Below are 7,350 nucleotides of genomic sequence, written 5' to 3'. Positions count from 1 at the left end.
CCTGTAGTTTCTTAGGGCTCCTTTCTGGAATCAGAAAACTTTGGGGAGGCTACTTGGGCAACAGTTCTCAACTGTGACTTGAAAGGCCTTGGGTTTCCAAACTTCAGGGTTGAGAGTGAAAAGGTGTTGACTGCATTCCCTTACACCTCACTTATCTGGCCTGTGGTGGAGTTCCTTAATATGCAATAGTTAGGTAGTTCAGTAACAATCCTAAGTCCTTTAAGACTGCCCCAGACTGTGCCTTTAACTACTTGGTAAAGTTCCACACAACCTTTGTGCAACTGCCTGAGGATTACAAAATGAGGCAATGACATGTAGGTTAGTGCCTTAGTTTTCCGTCATCACCCAGGAGGCAGCCGGAACCAGTCCGGTGAGAAAGAACCCCAGGAAAAACACTTCCCCAGGTTCATGTCAGTATTGCTTTTAAAATGGAGACTCACAGAGTCCAAAGGACTCCTTAAGGGCTTTAGTGGCTATGAACAAAGCTCCAGTTAGAATGAAGCTTATGAGCATAAACTTCCTAGAACAAATAGGGCTGATTTTATGCAGTGATTTGATCTGGGGAAGATGAATTCATGGCAATGTTATCAGTTCCCCCTGTTGGTAATTTCTGGGGGTGCTAGCTAGCTGGGTTTACATTTGACGTTCTTACAATGTGGTCTTTTGTTGCTCCTGTTGCAGGCTCCAAGAGTTCTCAGAGATCTCCCTCAGAGTTGGACAGGATTCAACTGTGCGGTTGCTTGCAGCTGGCACCAGCTGTTGCTACACTTTTCAATCCTAAGTTTGTTTTTTGGTTAAGATTGTGTTTCTAGTCCTCCCCCAACTTCTGATACTACAAATATAGTGCCAAGTTGTTTGCTGGTGAGCATGATATTATTAGTAAAGGCCAGTGGCTCCTTTCAAAGGAGCATCAACTATTAACATAAAATCACTCCTGGAAATAAGGCTGACTGTGCCATTTATTTTGGTTACTACATTTTTAAAAAAATCATTCTAAGTTTAAAATAAGAGGTGGCAAATAAAACTTTGCTTAAGGATTCAAGGCATTAAAACATAAAGTTGGAGTGGTGAGGAAGAAAGGAAATCATCATTTAGCAGCCGTTAAATATCATAAAGCTTGAAGAAAAGATAGGGTGACTTTTATTAGATCAAATATTAGCAGCAATGTTCTGGCATGATGAACATGCCTTCTGTATGAGATGAGTATGACATCCACTCAAAAAACAGCTCAGTGGGGAGAGAAATGCCAACCATAATAGATGTGACCTTTCAGTGCCTTGGCCATTGGCATTGCGCGAGGGTAATCCTAGATCACTCATTTTTCCATTTGGATGTAGCTGAGACTGACGGAGCAGCTGTCCTGCCTAAACCAACTGATTTACGATCTGCTTTCAGTCTCCTTCCTACTTGCCTCTTCCAAAGTGAGCTTGAAAATCCAATTCTTTCCACTACCTCTTCAGAGAACCTAGAGGTAAGGTAGTGATATATTATTTTTGTTACTGGTAAGGCTGCTTGAGTCAATGCAAAGATTGATGATAAATGCATGCACCTGAAAAAATATTTAAATCTATTAAATTTAGTAGGATTGAAATGCAGCTACTCACTGAAGACTTGAATTTCAGTGTCTAGAGAAAGCTACATTGAGCACAACTTAATCCCCTCATCATAATATGAACAAAGCATAAGACAAATGGTACCACGGCAGTCGGGCACCACAACTTATGGTTGTCGAAATGAGCTATGGATTGACTTCGTGACTCACAATTACTCATACACATCCATTAAGGTCACCAGCCTGCCTCCTTAATCATCAGGGCTGCCCCCAGATCATTCAACCCAACTCCAGGCAATGGACAGTGAAAGTTTGTTGAGACTTCGGTGATCCATCACTTCTTAGGGTATAAAATTGGGCTGGACAGCACTGCATGTGGGAGGGGAGAGAATCACATTCACTACATGTTACAAGTAACACTTACAGATTCCTGCCTCTCTCTGATTTGTCCTCAGGAGGAAAAGTGCTTAAAACCAGTCCAGAGGGGATGTCATAGTTCCATTCTGGAGTAAACATGTGTGAACCTGTCTTTTCTGGAAGTTTAACTCTGTTTTTAGTGCCTGGCTTGAATGTCAAACCTACACTTGTACACCCAGGTTCAGTTCTATCCAATGCCATCCAGAGAAGCTTTGCTCTCTGGACCTCCCACCTGGACTCTGACCTTGCCTTTGTCTGGGGATGGCTGTCACAGATGGACTGCTGCCTGCCTCAGGACCCACGTGCCTTCTCTGCCCACCCCCTGCCTGCCAGCTTAGCCCAGCTTCTCATTCAGAATCCTCTTATTCTATCCTGTTCTGTGACCATTAGTTGAATTCAGGCTCAGATAACCACTTAGACCAGAGGCTGAGAGTACTTGCCAGAGAAGAATACTGTCCGAGGACCTAAGCAACCGAGGGATAGTGCAGCCAGGCATGAGCCAAAAACAAAGGCCAGTGTGTGCTCTTCAGTGGTCAAAAATGTGTGGAAAACATCTGGCCTAAATGGGAAAAAGGTGAAAGCAAGAAGAACATGAGCCATTTATTATGTGCCACACTAATGACTAACGCCAGGCTGTGCACTTGTAACTCAGCTGACTTGGGTAGCATTTGTGTCTTAAGTCTCTCACACTTTGTGAAAAATCATCCATGGATATATTTATTTATGACTTTAATTTTTTGAATGGATAATAAGTTGATTTTGTTCTAAACTTATGAAAGGGTACAAAATAAAAATATCTCCCTCCCATCATCCCAGAGAGAAACAAAGCTATCAATTTTGCTCATACTCTTCTAGTTGATGGATATACATGAAAATAACTGCATATATTTTCTCTTTCAAAAAATACAGATAGTATTCTTGGTATACATTTTTGGCCCTTACCTTTCCCCCTTAACATGTTATTTAATTTTAAAATTAAATGTCTTTTTTCTTGAACAAATAACCCCAAACTTCTCTTGGGATCAAGTACAGGTAATACCTTGGAATCACAGAATAAGTTACTTTAAAGAAACCAAGAAGATAAGGCACATTAGAAAATTTCCTAAATTCCTCTTTGTGCATGAGAGGAAAATAATATAAAATTACTTCAACTTTGAAAAAGTTTTGTGGACTATAGAGTCATTCACAAACATAACAGATTACCAGTTGCTCATCTGAAACACTTGGGACCACATGTGCTTCAGACTGTAGAATGTTTCAGATCTTATAAGAGCATTACAATGCAAATATTATATAAGTAATGCCCTTAGTGGTGCCTGGTGGAGCACCCTGTAATTTAACACATTACTATTTTTATAGCAAAATGTATAAGCAATCATAATAAGTGGAATAAATAAGGACTATAATTAGCTTCATATCAGTTCAGGTCAAGTTTTGTTCACAAATGAGTTCAGGTCAAGTCGGGTCAGATTTTTGCAGAAAAACTTGGTTTTCAGAAAGTTTGGGATTTCAGGGTTGGAAGCAAGTCATAGTGGACCTGTATTTCCCTCTCATATGTTGAGCGGGTCAACACGACGGCAATGTGGGTGGTAGGAAAACAGTCAGATCTAGACTCAAGGGTCTAAATACCTGCTCTACCATTTAATCCTTAGATGACACTGTGGAAGTTTCTTGACCTCTGTAAGTCTCTTTTACCTCATCTGAAAAATGAGGAAAAGAATTCCTACCTTGCAGGACTGTAGTGAGGGCTAAATTATGTTTCAAGTATCTGGTACCTGGTAAGCAAACTAGGATGATTGACAGCTGTTATCGTTATTTATGGAGGTGAAGTCTAATGAAATAGAATTTAAATCTTTTATTTTTCATGAAGAATTTGAAAGTAGCAGGAGAGAGAGGAAGGAATTTAGTATAAGAATCTCAGAAGAGTTCTTCAAGGAATAAGGATCAATACCCCAAAGCTTCCTTTCTGGAATTTAAATTTATGGAAACCTGTTAGGGTAGACAGGGCAGTGCTGACCTAAGCTCAGAGTCCTGGAAGTTCCAAAGAGCTTCTGAAAATGAAATCCCCAGAAAGTGGATAGTCCCAAACCAACCTGGAACAAGAAGGACAACAGTAGTCTGGACCCACCAGGAATCGGACATATGAAGATGTCCTACTCCAGGCATTTGTGGTCACACTTTCAGACTGGGACTTACTATGTTAATTCATTTATTTATTCATTCAGCAATTATATTTGAATGCTGAATAATCATTGTTGTATGAAAATATTCAAGAAATGTTGGGACATGACCCTATTTTATATGGGTATTATAGCTTATTGGGGACTTATAATAAATAAGTAAACAACAAGCAAATTACTGAAAATCGTAAATTCTTTGAGTAAACTGGGTAAGGAGTAGTGAGGGCAAGAATAGGGTACTTTATATTAGGCAGACAGAGAAAGCCTATTGAAAATAGTGATCTTCAAGCTGAGATGAGAAGGCACCAGCTGTGTAAAGAGGAAGTCAGGAGGTGGCCAGGGAGAGTAGTGGTGGAGATACAGGAGCTGTTTCTTCTGCTTAGAATACTCCTTGCCTGTAACGTTCCTTCTCATCATTCAGATTTCAGATTCAGTGCCATCCGCTCAGATCTTCCTGACCTTTCTAAACTTAACTTCTCCACTTTTGCCAGTCACTTTCTACCCATTACCCTGATTTATTTCTTCAGAGCTCTTATCACCATCTAAAATTATCTTGTTTGTCGTTGCACTTGCTTACTGTGTGTTTCCCCTCTTTAGAAGGAAAACCTCATAAGAGCCCTGAGCACTTTGTCTAGTACCTGTGGGTATCTAAATATTTGTTGAATGCCTAAAAGAAGAAACTATGGAAAGACCCTAAAGTAGAAAAGAACTTGGTGTATTCTAGGAAATGAAATCAGGCCTTTGGGTCTTGTCACATTAATGACCCCCAATGAATCTTGCCTCCTGGCATCCATGCTCTTATGAAGCTCTCTTCCACATTGACTTTGGGCTTGGCCACATGACTTCTTTGGCCACTGGGACATCCATGAACAACATAAGTTTGATAAGTGCTTATTCGGAACACAGATGAGCCATGAGAGAGAGCCCTGTCTGGTCTTGCCTCCTTCAAATGGAAATACCACTTGGAGAGCAAAGCCCCGTCATCCCAGAGTCCCAATTGAACTTTGCTTCCTGCTGATCTTCTGGTTAAATACAGCTGCATGAGTGGCAAAACCAGAAGAACAACCCTCCTAATCCCCTGAACCCCCACACCACAGAAATATGAGATAAAAAATAGTTGCTTTAAATCACGGAGTTTCTGGGTGATCTGTTACCTGCAAAAGAACTGGACAAAAGCTGAAGCATAGTGAGCAGGGGAAAGTGATATGAAATGAGTTTAGAGAAGTAGACAGGGAAACAATCATTCAGAGCCTTAAGCATGTAAAGTTATTTTATATTAAATGCGATGGGAAATTATTAATAGGTTTGAAAGAAAGAAACAATTTATGATTGAATAGATCATTTAGGGGGCTATTCCAGTCATTTATTGATGCTTTGACTAATGGAATATAGTGAAAGAAACTTTACCGATTTCCAGGCTCAGGCCTCAAGACTGACATCTTCTACTTTCTTTCTCCAGAAATAATCTCTTGGAGGCCTGAGCCTCCATTTAAAAAGTTGATCCTCTGCTGTAGAAATCATGTTAAGAGGTCCTAAGTCACAGAGCCCCCCAGGTTCAACAGGAGGGGATCTACTCTAGCTATCTTTGGGAAGAGTCCAGTCTGCCATAAGGCCCCAGATATTATCTTTCATTCCTCACAATAACACTCTTAAGTCATTAATATCATTTTAATTTTTATGGATCAGAAAAATAAAGTTTAGTTGGGTTATACCCCTTTGTTTAAACTTTCATAGAGGTAGAAATTCCAAAAGCAGACTATTTCTACTATAAGAGATTTGATGGGATCTGGATTGGTAATATACGAGAACCCTAATGGCAGAAAGAGGAGAGGCAAACATTGTTAGAGTCAGGGAGAAGATAAGAGAAAAGGAAGGAATATTCTAGGAGAGCAATTCTTTCTTCTTACCGCTCTTTTCCCAAACTATACCCCACCCCAAGTGCCTTCAGTGACAGCTATAACCACAATCTCTGAAGAATACCTCCTTATTCTAAGTTTTCCACACTACAATTGCTTCAAATCCCTTTAGAAGGAAGACAAAATTATTAAAGCATTTTTTTTGCAGTAGTTAATAGGTAAAAGCTGGAAACAAATATCATCCAACAGAGAAATGGACAAATACATTGTGACATTGTCCTACAATGGAGTATAAACAGAACTATATGCATCAACACAGATAAATCTCAAAAATGTAAGCAAACTAAGCAAAAAAAAAAAGTTAAATTGGATAACAATGGATATAGTATAATACCAATTACATAAAGTGTAAAATATACATAACAATGCAAAGTATTATTTATGGATTTATACTATGTAGTAATAACAAACAATATAATTGAGGAAAGTAACAATGAATTTCAGGTGATCATGGTCACCTCTAGGAAGGAAAAAATAGAAAGAGAACAGGAGGTATAGACTAAGAGCTTTAATTTTATTAATAAGTTCTTATTTCCTTAAAAAAAAAAAAGCAAAATGGCAGGTAGAAGCCAAAGAAACTGTCTTTAAAATGGATTTTGTAAGATCAGAGTCCAAAGCAAAATTGTCTAAGGGCCCAGCTGACAAATTGCAACAACTTGGGGGACATTCGACCCATTAGTTCACAAAATACCACATAGTACCTTGAACACAGTGGGAACTGAAAGAAGTAAACTGTAACTTGATACCTTGAAGTAGTGCAGTTGGGGAAAAAATGCATGGATTTTACCCTAGTCAGGGATGTAGCATTCCCACAAAGGTTTTCAGCAGCCAGGGTAGTGGGATGGCACCTCTTTCAAACTGCTTTTGAGGTAAGTAAGGATATAACAGGAAGGCAGATGAAGGAACATGAGCAGACTTGCCTCTAAACATACAAAACATCCAGAAAGATTCCAAGGGTGAAAATGGGGTGAGGTTTTGAATGAGGTGGGAGTATAGAGAATCTTATTCTATCAGGTCAGATCAAGAAATCAGTGATTTAATTTGCCTTATAGGTTGGTGGGTGAGGCCTAGGGAAATATAAGTTATACTTAAAAGTAGAAAAACCTGGATTAGCTAACATAAAGAAAAATGAGGTTTGACCAAATGCAAATGATAACATCAGGACCTTTTGAATTTTAATTGGTGGAGAGGGTTTGAAAGGAGAAAAACAAAGGGCCTCAAACTAAAAGAAAGGCTGACATAGAGATAAAAGTGAGGCAGAAAGGGATGCTGGAGAAACAGAAGA

This window comes from Grampus griseus (assembly GCF_964374135.1).
Source record: "Grampus griseus genome assembly, chromosome: 17".
Classification (NCBI taxonomy): Eukaryota; Metazoa; Chordata; class Mammalia; order Artiodactyla; family Delphinidae; genus Grampus; species Grampus griseus.
The sequence above is the reverse complement of the archived record's forward strand: the minus strand, read 5'-3'. Positions refer to the sequence as shown.